At 32.7% G+C, this 15,530-nt stretch overlaps 1 long non-coding RNA gene across 1 annotated transcript in view; it reads left to right on the forward strand.

The window, feature by feature from the left end:
- Positions 1 to 15,256, forward strand: part of LOC143226357 (uncharacterized) — a 70,207-nt gene extending 54,951 nt beyond the window's left edge. The window contains exon 4 of the long non-coding RNA XR_013014559.1: positions 14,866 to 15,256. This is a non-coding gene — a long non-coding RNA (uncharacterized LOC143226357). The remainder of the gene's footprint in view (positions 1 to 14,865) is intronic.
- Positions 15,257 to 15,530: the final 274 nt, after the last annotated feature.

Genomic DNA, 15,530 nt, shown 5'->3' on the forward strand with positions numbered 1-15,530 from the left:
CTGTTGAACCTGCAAAAGGGGAATTAATAATTGAACGTGTTTAGTTCCTGTTCATGTTCTTCTCTCAGCACGTAGGAACTTTAAAAGACGATGTCTTGTAGTAACCATGGGGTAGCGTGACTTGAAGGTTGTGACGTTTTATGTAAATTAAACGACAATTATAATTTTGTTTTTCAAATAACTATCAAGAGCTGTTACTATAGCTGCCACTCCACCAATTTGTCTCCAGCTACTGTTGGCATGGTGAATAAAGTCCGATGTCTGGTAGGAGTCCCTTGTAATTATGGTTGTTTATTCAGTTTAATAGATGTGGGAAATGGTTCTTCTATAGTTTAATTAAGTTAAAGGATTTTGAGAACATGGTTAAAACTACAGGAATAAAATTAAAGCTGTTAATGATCCTGTTCTTTGTATCGGGATTAGTTACTTGGCGGATCACATAATTCAAAATAAAGTGTCTGGAAAATCCCTTTATGGTGTGAGCAGTAGTACCATAGTCCCTGTGATCCTTGTGAAAAATAAATAAAAACCGTCACGTGCTTTATATTTAATTTTTTTCCGTATCAATGATTCTGCAAAAAACGTTCTTTATCTAAGAGTTTGAAAGAAGATTTGCATTGATAAAACTTGTCATAAGATGATAGTTTTTTGTTATTGTTTTATTTTCTAATTTATGTCTATTATAACAGATTGTCAATTTTCAAAATATATTAAAATCTGAACAGACTGTCGACTGACTTTACGTGGAAATGTTAGAGTAATAAACAATATAATAGGTAGAGTAATGATAATCGCTTAATTATGGAAATCCTTTGTCACAATCCGAGCAATACAGACTCAAGCCAAGTTAATTCTTCAGTTTAGTTCTTGGCGCGTCTATGAGAAGAACAAATAACAGAAAAATTCTGTTCATCGTCAACAGAACGAAGCATTTAATCCTTTGGATATCCGGAAAAAAAAGAAATGTATCCTAGACGACGCTGCAAAAATGTGAAAAGAATTTCATTACATGAAAAATACATTATTTTTTATTTTTTTTTCGCCCTGCATAATCGAATCACTTGTTATTGCCTTTTTTCAGTTTATCAGTCTCCTCAGATGTTAGTGGCCAATGGTAGTGAAATCGAAGCTGTAAACGTGCCTGTCTCTCTAACTCATACATTTCACTAAGACTAATGAATTGTAAGTCTGATTCCAGCACAATAATAATAATATTATTAAAAGTTGTGAGTAACACTCTGTCTATACGAATAAAACAAATCGCAAAAAAATACATTGCGGTGTGACACAAAATAAAGCATGAATAGTTTTGATATAGATGATGAAACTATAACTGTAGTGAGTCAAATGATCATATTTTCAATTTCTGTTTGCAAGAAACTTAGCACTCTCATGAAAATAGTACCAATTTGTAAATACATCTACTTCTTTACAAGTGCAACTATCGCCCAGCGGGAAGTCTGCAGGTGCACGGCGCTAAAATTCGGGTTTCGATACCCCTTGTGGGTGGAGCACTAATAGCATTTTGTAAAACTTTATGCTGAACAACAACAATCCCAACAACTGCAAATTGTCACATAAGAAATTCTAAAACACTTCCATTACATAAACCTCTTTATAATTATGTATATTCATGTAACCGAATGCGATGCCAAAAATAAGATAACGGATTCATAACATAAATTCAATAGGTGTCGCGTTAACGACTTCACTGTAGTAGCATGAATATCGATGTCATTCTCCGGATGTTTGAATTGTGTAAGGGTTAGACAGATATGTCATGGAAACATATTATGTACAAGTTACTTGTGTTGTTTTTCAAAACTCCGATCCTTTTTTACTGTTACTCTGTTCTCTTGAAGACGTGAACGGTTTTCGATACTGACATTTTTGCTTGTGAAATGTCGTCTACGAGGACCGCACTTTGAATACTACGGCTTACCTGAGTGTGTGGTGTATTTTGTGTTGGAAAGGCCTGTTACCTATATTTTTATGAAAGAGATAACTCTTCAGTGACAAGCACCTCACAGGCCTCGTGCTTGTGTTTTTCTATAGCATGACTCTACCTTCCGGTTAAGAAAAGCTTTGTAGGAAGTATGCGAACTTATTGCTTGTTTTCCCTAAGGTTAACTATAATAAGATATTGAGCTCGTTTAACCCCTGTACTGCTTGAAGTTCAACTCTTCAAAGGACCTTTAAGTACATAGATCTCCACTTTCCTTCAACCACGATTCTGGTAACCTACATCTTCTTATCCATGTGGCCTGGCATGGCCGAGCGCGTAAGGCGTGCGACTCGTAATCCGAGGGTCGCGGGTTCGCGCCCGCGTCGCGCTAAACATGCTCGCCCTCCCAGCCCTGGGGGTGTATAATGTGACGGTCAATCTCACTATTCGTTGGTAAAAGAGTTGGCGGTGGATGGTGATGACTAGCTGCCTTCCCTCTAGTCATACACTGCTAAATTAGGGACGGCTAGCATAGATAGCCCTCGAGTAGCTTTGTGCGAAATTTCAAAACAAACAAACAAACTTATCCATGTAAACTAAATGTGCAGTTAACACATTTAACTTGATGAACAAAATAGAACATTGAAAATAAGTATCGGATTTTGACACTGAGGCTTATTAACTTTAAGCAGTTTATGTTTTCAAACTTTCCCCACAAATTTCGAATTTTTTTGTATTATATATATATATATATATATGATCAAATAATTAATTTTGTATGGAAATATAATTTGCTCTACTAATGCCGCTAATGAATGTTTAATTATTCTTAACAAAGAGACTGAATAATAATAATAATAGACAAATATCAGTATATATTAAGTAAACAATTAATTAATAATAGAAGAAAACATCTACATTCAGAGAGCTGTTGTTCGGAATTTTCGCCCAAAGCTACACAAAGACTGTCTGCCCAAAGTCATTCCGAATTTCGAACGTATGCACGAGAAATGAGTAACTTGGTAAGTTTCGTCTTTCCTGTTGTGCTGTATCTACACCACGACTATGGAAAAGGTAGACTTGAGAAAAGCTAAGTTTGAAATTATTACAGATTTATTGACGAGTACATTTCAGAAACCTTGTTAACGTCGTATGCAAAATCTTCTTTGAAATGTGTGTTTGATTCAATGAACGCAGAAAGATTCAGTTTTTCCTTCCAGTAATGTTTCTGTATTTGTGATTAAGGGCAAAGCTATATTATAGGCTATCTTTCTGTATCTACTACTAGTACGGAAACCCAGGTTTTAGTGATATGAGTCCCTCAGGTTTGCCGCTGAGCCATTGGAGGGTATTAATGTACTTATTTTTAAAATTTATCAGCGAAAGTGCTAACTAAAGTGAAACTTTTAAGCCATTTCAAAAGCGATTTCTTCTATAGGGATTTCGATTTTAGACATTTACGTAATTCGAAAGTCAAGTGCTGAAAAGGGTTGACAATATTTGCTGTTGTAAGGTTTAAAAACAACATTAAATAACTCTGGGTATTTATTCATTGATGTGGATTAATATAAGGAAGAGGAATATTATTTTCATTAAAGTCAAACATCAATTTACATAAATTTTGCTAAGACAGCGTTTCGTCAAGAAGCCAAACTTATATGATTACATACTTTCTTTAGATGTTTTATTTAGTTGTACCTGTAGTGGGCAGAGCACAGATAACTCTTTGTGTAGCTTTGTGGTTAACTACAAATAAAGAAACCCGGTTTATTTGTAATTAAGCACAAAGCTTTACAATGGGCTCTCTGTGCTCTTCTCACCACGGCTAATGAAACCCAGTTTTTGGGGTCGTAAGTTTCTTGATTTTTCGCAGGAATAAAGAGGAAAGGTTTATGTTTCCTTGAACAGTTACTAACGGACGTTCACGTGGATACTTCTTTCTATAACTATTCTTTGTTTACATTGAGCAAGTGTTATGGTTTAAACAATTTATTCAGTAAAATGACATATTAACGTTACTTATGCTGTAGTTGAAGCATTCTACGTTATGTATTATATATTTTAGTGTATGTATAAATTTAGTTATGTGTTTGTCATTTTATTTAGAAGAGGGGATGAACTGATCATGCAGTATTATCTGAGCTTTAGTAATACAAATGTTTTGTTCATTTACACTCAAGTCATAATAATATCTGTGTATCGTTCAACATTTAGAGACTTGCTGTACAGTTGGATTGCTATTCAGGGCTAGACAATATACAAGTTTATGTAAGTTATGCGTTAATATTAAAGGCCCTGTAATCATGAGGGCTTATAACGCTAAAACTCGGGAACCATTTCCCGCAGTGGGCAAAACAAAGATGTCCCACTGTTTAGCTTCGCGCTTAAATATATATATATATATATATATAACTAAGTTTCAACACACAATAGTTATAGTAAGGTAAAATATTGGTTTTCAGTCGGAATGGAAATTTATTAGGACTCCAAAAATAAAAATAAATATGTTTTAAAATATAATAAATTACATTTATAAGAGGGGTAATTATTTAGGATAAAAATTTAACAACATTTGGTTTGTATCTGAGAGTGAATATTAGAGAAAAAGTTGAAGAGAACCGTAATAGAAAGGTCAAATAAAACAAACCTAAACTAGATGAACTCAGCAAGAAAGCAAAATCTCCAAATCTACAATAGGTTCTAAATCTTATCTCACAAGAACTAACTAATGAACGAAGGTTTGGCTTGATTTCAACTATTACGCCTCAAGGTTCATTAGCTATACGTTACGTTGAAGATTCTACCTCAAAGTTTCTACAACGAGAAGAAAATGAACATTTACAGCTGCACTAAAACGTCTTACACGCCACATTTGACATACAAATATATATTTACTTCTAGATCGAATTTCACATCAGCTAAACTTAGATTAACATAGAGTAATTCTTCTAATGTAAAAACAAACACGAGAAACTTACTGTTATCAAGGAATTATTTATGTCTAAATAACTAACTTTGGAATATGCCAGACACAATAAACATTTAAATGTTAAATGGCACATTTTAATGAGTTGCCAAATATACTCAAATTCAGAACAATACTCATAGCCAATATCATTAATTCACCATACAGTCACGTTTTGATAAAGATTATCTCCATACATAGAAACTTCTATGAAAACTACACTACTTATCTTGATAATTTTGAAACAAGAATGTATTCTCCAACAAAGCAACTAAAGAAACCTCACCTGTAACACCAGAGACCAATCAGTACGAAGTACGTTATCAGTGAATCCTGCTTATCGCTTTGCATTACAATAGTTTATTTTTATCCAGTAGCTTCCTTTCACGAACCGTGAGCTCTTACCTCCCTTTTGTAATCATTTGGTTACATAACTATGAGAAAGGTCTTATCGAAAGTTATATGTGAAGTACCACAAGATGACATTTCTTTGGGCGTCAAAAAGATGACACTTTGACAATGTGGCTACGTAAGCTGTTTACTAACTTAATAATTAAAACCACCGTGGAGGTTAAAACAAAGTTTCTTGCCCTTCGCTGATAAAGTTGTAAAATTTACTCCATTATCCTATCCTTAAACAACTCAAGTTATGTGTTGATATAATTCTTGAGCTGATTCGTCAGCATAAAATCTTGACAAAACTTTGTTTGCAGTTGTAAAACTTCATGAAAGTTCTCAGATTTCTCAATCCTGTTCTAAACCCTAAGCTATTTCACGCAAAGCTACACGAAGACTATCTGCGCTAGCCGTCCCTAATTTTGCAGTGCAAGACTAGAGGGAAGGTAGCTAGTTATCACCACCCACCGCCAACTCTTGGGGTACTTTTTATAAACGAATAGTGGATTGATTGTCACATTATAGTGCTCCCACGGCTGAAAGGGCGAGCATGTTTGGTGGGACAGGAATTCAAACCCACGATCAACAAATTACGAGTCGATCGCCCTAACCATCTGGACATGCCAGGCCACAATCCTCGGATCGCGGATTCAAGAACGTTTAGCGAATATTATCGCCCTTTCAGCTGGAAGAGTGATATAATGTGACGATAGATTGCCCAATAGTTATCGATATATGGTGTTCACCAGCTGTCTTTTCTCTAGTCTATCACCAAAAAAATAGGAACGGCTAGCGAAGATAGTGCTCGAAGGGCTTTACACGAAATCTAAAAAAATATTAAGTACATAACGAAGGCTATTAATAAAGTTTTGAAAATTAAGCTCAATTTGTGTGTTTGATACCAAACCTGTTGCTATTTTGGAATTCTATGGACGAAACTCTTTCTAGCAACATATAATTTAATTTATATTATAATTAATTTTTTGTGAAATCGACTTATAAATCTAGATACACGTTATTTCACATGTTTCAGAATACAATGCATATTGATAAATCGTAGCACCATCAATATTTTTAATCATAATAGTAGATTTCCGAAATATTATATTTAATCCCATTTTTCGTGTGTTTCGAATCTTAGGTGTGACTTGAATAATTAAAATGTTTTGTAGTGTTGTGGAAGGAAGATGAAGTTATGGATAGACATTGTTTTCTACTGTGCTGTTCATATAGGTTGACCAAAATAGTCAGTGTTCTGCTCTTTTGTCTTACATGATTATTTTCTATCTAGTCTTTAAATGTTGTCACTAGATGTCAGCACAGTTTTAGATAATTTACCTTTTGGGAAAGTATTCGTAAAATATGGTTTGGTTTGTTTTGGTTTGGTTTAGTTTTGGAATTTCGCACAAAGCTACTCGAGGGCTATCTGTGCTAGCTGTCCCTAATTTAGCAGTGTAAGACTAGAGGAAGGCAGCTAGTCATCACCACCCACCGCCAACTCTTGGGCTATTCTTTTACCAACGAATTGTGGGATTGACCGTCCACGGCTGAAAGAGCGAGCATGTTTGTTGTAACGGGGTTTTCGAACCCGTGGTAAAATATGACAATAAGAAAATGTTTTTTCTATTAAATAAACAAATTATAGAATGGATTGGAAATCCCTGTCAAAGTTGTATTCATAAAGTTATGCTATTCTATGCTAAACGGGTGTTTCAGAATAATGTTTCGATCACCAGCTAAAAATTAAAAATAATAGTAATATAATACAACATAATAGTCCACCAGTTTGTTTTTTATTGTGAAACGATAATTTTTAACCTGATATATTTGAGCTCTAATTAAATTAAATTCAATATAACGCGTGCACGTCTGTTTACTTAGTAGGTCGTTATTAGTTTTCGTAAAACACTGAAAAAAAGAGTTTTAATTTGTGGGGCTGTTATCACAATATTCTTCCCAAATATCTAAAGGTGTTCTTTCCATCATGGACGAAAATAAGAGAAGAATTTGCGGGAATGCTAAATAAAATCTAATAAACAGGTTATTAATACCTATCAAGATGGATAGATTAACGTATTAGTGCTGATTCGGATTAGATTAACGTATTATTGCTGATTCGGATCAGATTAACGTATTAGTGCTGATTCGGATTAGATAAAATAACGAGATATCAAAGAAATTTAGAATTGCAACTGTATAGATACTGTTAGGGACTTTGAAAAGTGGGAAGTGTTACTTATCTTTTCTTGTTAATTTCTGTCTTTCTCTTTCCAGTCCTTTTCTTTATATGCACTACAGTGCACGTTTTTTTCTCTACCTGATTATTATTGTTGTACTTAAATATATTTATTTATTCATTTTATTTAAGGATATTATTCTCATTTGATGATAATATACTTATAAAAATTACCTTCTTTCCTGTGTATTAGAGGTGTATTACAAGCAAAATACGTTATCTGTCTAGTATGAGACGAGTAGGTAAATATACTCTGATAACAAAAATAGAGAATTGTGATGTTGTCTAGGTTTCGTTTTTAAACTGAGGTAAACCTATGTGAATTATGTTTATGTATATATTTCTGGATGTATTAGCATGTTAGACCTAATTCAGATTTAGAAACAATATAAGTTTTTTAGATTGAAAATGCAATTGTCAAAAAGTAAACAAATGAGCTTAAAGTTTGAGACATAATATTAACGTTATTTTCTCAAGCTACAAATCCCTGTTTTGACTACTGTCTAAATGCTCTAATATTTAGGAAATTCCAAATAAGATTTTGTAGTTGAGAATATAATATCAATACTATGTCAAAACATTAAGTTTGTTTCGTTTTTTTTTTGTTACATTTTCACTATAGGTACGTATCTTGTTTCTGTATTTTTAAGATCTCTATTCCCCTCTTTTTAAATAATTTTTAGAAAAAAAATATATAAACTAGTTTCCTTAGTTTTTATGTTGACCATAGACATATGTAGTTGGTGTATGATTCTCTCTCGGGAAACAATCACAATCTTAGGATTGGCTTCATGCCAATTGGATGACTATATTCTCTGATATTATTGTCACATTGCTATCATTGATAGTGAGACAGCATATATGATCCTGTGATGCATGGTCATCAACATACCACATGTTAGGTATAAACTTATAAAGTAAATATCGATCATACTTGTGCCCTGTAGTTATACGGAGACGGGTAAAACTGGATTCCTGGGACTATTGAACTGCACTGGAATAATGCATGGACTGAATTTGGTAACCGCATGAGTTTTATACATGCAGTACATTGTGACAAGTATTTATAGTTGTTTTTTAAAGTTGTAAAGCCGTGTATATATATAACCATATGAAGTTTTCAATTTCTATAGATGCCTGCACATATATCCAATGCTAATATAAGACAATGTGTCGTAGTATAATCATATATGTGTAGAAATGAACGAGTTTAATATTTTGTATAGTTAAGGAACTTCTGCCACTCTAAATGCTGGTGAGCCGTCGCTACTGCATACGTTATCTGAAAATAATATTTCCTATATAAAATAAAAACCCACAAAATTCCTGCCTCACTTTCGCCTAGAATCTCCGTCTTCTACTTACACGATTTTTGTCACTCCTTACAGTCAGATTACGTATGGCTATTCTATGTTTAGTGTTTATAAAGTTCACAATCGAAACTGAGCTTCGTGTTATCTTTCAGACTATTGCTTAAACACTTCGTTTTTTGTGCGGAACAGCGTAGATTTTGTCTCGGGTATTTCTGTAACATGGCCGAAATCGATCACACAGTGGTAAAAAACGAAAAAAAACAACAGTAACTTTGATCCTGTCAACACTATAGTGACGAATAGACAGAAACCACATTTATAAACAATGATTCGTCACATCAATACAGCCGTAACAATCCATTAGCAATCACTATGTTACATGTGTCATGCCTGCCATAAAACCGTTAAATTACACACGCGACCTACACACAGTTACATGTGGAGATAATATATATATATAATATATTATGAGACTATTTCCACTGAAAATGCTTGGGTGTCAACGGTCAAACAGCCACTGTTACTTATTAGGTAGTCAAATAAACTTAAAAACTATCCTACATAACGTGCAATGATGTGCTAAGTAATACTGCCCTGATTTTATTATAATTATTATTATTTATAATTTCTGCTAGGGACTGTTAACATCTCTTCTTGTAGAATATATTAAATAATTGTTGTTAAAGTATTACAAAAATTAATAGTGATTTCAGCTGTCTCTAAATACTGTACAGACTGTATGTATTACTGAAGTAATAAAGATGGAAATCTAAAAGAGTTAAGAAACGATATGGTTTTATAGTAGTATGAATTACTCATATGCCAAATATTGTTTTTTCTCTAAATTCATTATTTCTATTATTCATAGATATTGGTACGCGTTTTACAGATTTTAATACTGTGTTTTTCTTACTGCTTTTGGATACTTCGAAATACAAGTTATTAAAAAATGAAAATGAATTTTTTATGAAATTATTATCATACGTTTACTAATAATTAAAGATACTTGTGCCAAAAATGTACTTCAAATTATCGTTAATTCCATTATTATAAAGTTATCTAACGTTGGAAGGTTATACATTGCAAAAAAACAAACAATTTTAGTATTCATTTAAAACTACGTCCTTTTTAAAATATTTTGATTTACGTTAGAGATATTCAAAGAAATGTATTTAATTAAAATTACTATATTGAAATTTAAAACGTAATGCTAGGTGACTTTTACTGGAGTTTGTTTGCATTTACTTCAGATTTTAGAGATAAATTTGTGTTATGCACGCTCCATGTCTTTAGGAAACTACAAAGCTAAACTATTTGTTTGTACAAAGTTTTAAAATTTAATCTTTACTGTGAATTTATGTAAAATGCTTAATGACTTGTTTGTTACTAAATTTCTCTATTGGGTTTCATTTACGTATAAAAATGTTTTTGCTGTTGTCCAACATATCTGTCTTTCAACGTTTCTCCATGTGTTTATGGTCATGATTAGTGTGTTCGGACTAATAATCTCTAGAATTCACTGCTCTCATTCTTCTGCCACACACACACACGCTTCGAAATTTGATGACCTGGGTTTGCTGTAAGAATCGCTATCGAACCCAAATGTTTAGACAGACACCGTACTTCTCATATTCCTTTTCATCATTACGGTTACTCAATCCAGAACTCATTAGGTCGACTGACTGAGAAACAACAAACACAGCAGTAGTAATAGAAACACTATTTACATCGGCCATTTGTTACAACAACAACAACTAAGATGTGAACGCTTTTCCAACTTCATGAAACATAATTATAATTAATTTTATTTCTCATAAGACGTTATTATTAGGCGTATTATATTTTTAGCACTACGTATTTATCTGGTACCTTAGGAATGGGACAAGGTAAGTCTGTTGATATACAACGCTAAAATCAGGTGCTCGATACTTCTCAGTGGACACACCAGACAGCTCGATGTGGACTTGCTATAAGAAAAAAACACGCTACACAGTAATCACAGTTATCTAGGGTTCACTTGTTTCTCGTTAAGCGAGTTTGTGCTGTGTTTACCGCGAGTATCGAAACCAGATTTTTAGCGCTATAAATCCTTAGTCTTTTCGTAGAACACCAGTGGGCATTATTGATAGAAAAAGGTATAGAAATATGTAGATACAAAATAGATCTGATATAGGAGAGAAATATGTACTATATTAAATTCAGCAATGACTTTTCAATAACTTTTAATTTTTCGTCTTGTTAGGATAAAGCTTTTGTTTGGTTGTTTTTTATTGTGGCAATAATAACAGAGTTAATTAACAAATATATGAACATTTGAATGATCTATCAAAGATAATAACTTCTACTCGAATATTACTTAAAATGAAGTTAATACAGTCATAAGTTGGTGGGTTACTGACAAAAAGTGTAGATAGCTTAGTTGCTTTGCGTCATAAAACACCAAAACTAACGAAAGCAAAAGAAGAAATCACATATACACAAAACAAAAACGTAAAAAAAAATATGTCATGCTTTGGAATATTTGGTTTAATTTACATTGGGTAAGAGTAGGGTAGACTCCTACGTGAACTTGAGTTTGTTCGTAGCTTATAGCTTCGTATTTGATTTCGTATTTAATATCATTATTGTCAACAAGTGATTAGAAAAGCGAATTCAGTTGATTGACTGATTTGTTTTTATCCTGTGTCGTAATGACCCTTTGTTCGGAAACGTAAGTTTTGTTAAACTTGTTTTTTCAACTAATTTGTGATGACGAGAAAACCCACTTGTAGAGAAAAAATATATATTTAAAAAACGGCTGGTATGGGTTGAGAAAATGTTTTGTGTATAGGTGTTCCTCTACACAAAAAAATTCTCAACCAATACCAGCCGTTTTTTAAATACATATTGTTTCTTCAACTCCCGAATATTGACTCTGTATGCCGAATCATTCTTCTTAAGCATAATACAAGCGAGGAATAAAAAATACCAATAAATACTTATACTGTCTTTTTCGTGTTAGAGGGTAGGTATTAACTTCTACAATTGGATTTTTGGTTAAATATTTTGTACCTTTTAAATACAAGAAATAATTTATTTTTGAAATAAAGCACAAAATATTTTACGCTATCATAAAAACTTAAATATATATAGATTATATGTACTTAATTCTATAACTGTTGATCTGCATTTTCTAATCTTTTTCATTTTTTGTTTTATTTTTATGGCAATTTTGGGAATCTCCCCCTCCCTGGTGGCTCAACGATGAATCTGGGGCCTCATGGTTCTGAAGGATTGGGTTTCAGTATCCACAGTGGGCGCAACATGGATAGCCATTGTCTGGCTTTGTATTTATTAGCAAACAAACAACAACAAAGTGTTCTAAAAATCCATAAAATATCAAAATAATAGCTCTCTGAATATCTTTTCATATTTGCTTTAACATTTGTTAAAAACTGTTGCACCTTACGCAAAGAGCCGTTTTTACGTGTTTAAGCACGTAAGAAATAGAATAAAAATCATTCATATAAATAGTTTTTCTATTTTTGTTCGTGGTTAATAAATTATTTTCTTAGTTACGTGCCCCCCGCTAGTACAGCGGTATGTCTTCGGATTTACAACGCAAAATCAGGGGTTCGATTCCCCTCGGTGGGCTTAGCAGATAGCCCGACGTGGCTTTGCTATAAGAAAACACACTCTCAGTTATGACTTAATTAAAATTATTCTACTTTAAATCAATAGATGGCGACATCATATCTAAGAAACAATAGAACAAGAGAAAAAAACTGTCTCTAAGTGAAGAATCCACAAGTTTTGTTTTATTATATTATACAGCAATCTTCAGAAATGTTAACAGTAGTTATTAAGAATTTACTGAATGGTGTTTAGTACAGCCAATAGAACACAAAATGAATAATAATAATTTTGGCACGTGACTATCATTTGGTTAGTGCTAATTAACCATGTTTTGTTATTTACATTTCGTAATTACTACACTACCTTATCAACATTGTTATGTGCAGTCTTAGGTTATTCAACAGTGAATATTTATTGTTTTACTAACATGCGTTACTATCAATGTTACCAGTGTACTATAACATTACTTTCAGGTACATTTCGTGTGTGTAAAACAGACTGACAAGGTTGAAGTTCGTGTACAAGAATTTCGTATGGTTTGTGATTGTAATAACGCTACCTATAAATAATAAATCTAAGAAAAAATTAACAGAATAATAAACTTGGTAAATTATAAATTGAATAATATATAGTATCAATTAATTTTGAGGTACCCAAAGGACGTATATGTAATTCAAAATGTTAAGAAAAATATTAGGTTTAATTGATGTGGCATAGAAAAGAAACGTAAATTATCTGGAAATTGCTATTACAAAGGTTGAACGATAACCCCTTTATCGTCTGCAAATAAAAGTCGCCTACTTACCCTCCTGTAGAGCTGACAAATTACTGAAAATTATTGTTGTTATATTATGCAAATATATATATATATATATATTAAGCATAGTATTGATATTCAAAAACATGTATTGGCTGCCTTCTGGAGAGTATTTATAAATCGAAGGCCGTTTAGATAATAGCGCATTTTAAAATTGCTATCACGTTAACGGACTTTGATTATAAATTAAGCACTAGGTGGCAGTAATCATTTTTTTTAGTGTACTTGTTTCTACTTGCTTATCTACGATTATAGATTCAGCATTTCTAATCGATTCTTTCTCTTGTGAAAGAATAAGAATAAACTTGCCAAATACAGATGCTGTATTTGAATCATTTAACGTTAGATTCGGTGCAATAAAAACAAAAAACTCCTCAAAAGGAACTATGATTCTTTACATACTGATGTCATGGGCTTAACAAACATACTTATATAAAAGTACAAATGGTCCTTATGTTAAAGGTCAGCATTTGATTATGTGTTGTGGTGAATGTTCGTATACAGAGGCAGAAATGAAAAGATGCTTATATAAGCTCTATTCCCAACGTTAAACTATACTGATTTATCATAAAAATTAAAACTATCCTTAAACGCATACGCATTGGTAACATAGTTTTAATAAATCAACAACAACAACAAGATAATAATTCAGCATAGCATTCCTATATTTGAAATGATTGGCTTGAGAAAAAGTTTTATTTTCTAAGTTTTACAAGCACTATAAAATTTTCATTGTAAATATATTAGGGTTTGGTAAAGAATTATGCATTTCTTTTAATAAATTATTTTGTATTTTTTGTTAGCAAACATCCCTGAAATTAATTTTTCCTGAGTCATATGGATATTATTCTAGACAAACTTAGTAGTATCATTCAAATTGTTTTAAGCTGCGAGCAAATATTAATTTTAGTAATATTGTTTCCCCAATTTTATTATTAGGTTCGATAGTCATATAATATTTTAATTTTTTTTGTAAATCCTAACTTTCATTCAGAGTGATTTTTCACAATGTACTATCGAAAATTTAACTGTTTATGTATATCAAAGGCAATAATTACTTCTGTTCTCATACTGTTGGCCCGGCATGGCCAGATGGGTTAAGGCGTCCGACTCGTAATCTAAGGGTCACGGGTTCAAATTCCGGTCGCAGCAAACATGCTCGCCCCTTCAGCCATGGGGGCGTTATAACGTGACGATCAATCACACTATTCGTTGGTAAAAGAGTAGCCCAAGAGTTGGCGATGGGTGGTGATGACTATCTGCCGTCCCTCTAGTCTTATACTGCTAAATTAGAGACGGTTAGTGCAGAGAGTCCTCATGTAGCTTTGCGCGAAATTCAAAAACGAACAATTTATACTGTTAAATGATTCATTCCAGTTCGTTATGTCAAATGTTTTGGTAATTATAAAACTCTTAAGCCCTTCTCCCAAAAAAAAATTAAAATTAAGTTTGAAAAACATTATATACTATACTATTATTTCGAATTAAATACCTGTTTTCTAAATTTACTAAGAAATAAACACACAAAATCTGATAACTTTATTTAATCCTTCTATAATAATTCTTGTTTGCTTTCAGTATGACCTGATAGAGCGCTCGATTTCCAACCTGAGAGTCGCGGGATTGAAACTCGGAGCTCAACATGTTTCTTTTCAGTCATGAAGTCATTATAATTTAACAATTACTCTCACTAAAGAGTAGGTTCTGAGAAGACTTCAGTACGAAGTTACTAAATGGTTTATCTACTATTTGCTTGCTGTGAAGATCGAACGACGAATTATAATGCTATGAAGCTTCAAAACTGACACCAAGATAATGGTGAACAAATTATCTTTTCATAAGAGCTTCCATAGACACTCAAAAACGTTGTAAAATAATCGAGCTTATAAATTGTCAATAGAAACTGACATCTGTTGCGTGTATCACACAATTCCGAGATTTTAACCGAGAATAAACTTGTTTTTGCTTAGATTTGTTTCTCCATCTTTTGTCTGGAATGTACAATGTAATTAAAACATCCTTAGTGAATATGTAGTTTCGGTGGCGACTATCAAGTCAAGCAACTTCGAACGTATTTCAGTGAGTACGATGTAAATACTTCTTCAAATTAACCTTGCCGAGGTTAACAATGAGCTTAAGAGTACTATAAGAGAGAGCATTTCAATCCAGAGTTCAAACGTTCATCAGACAAATTCAGCTATAGAGTATAATTGGCAAATCACTGTCGCTCTTACAAATAACCA

Source organism: Tachypleus tridentatus, chromosome 1 (assembly GCF_004210375.1).
Source record: "Tachypleus tridentatus isolate NWPU-2018 chromosome 1, ASM421037v1, whole genome shotgun sequence".
NCBI classification, from domain to species: domain Eukaryota; kingdom Metazoa; phylum Arthropoda; class Merostomata; order Xiphosura; family Limulidae; genus Tachypleus; species Tachypleus tridentatus.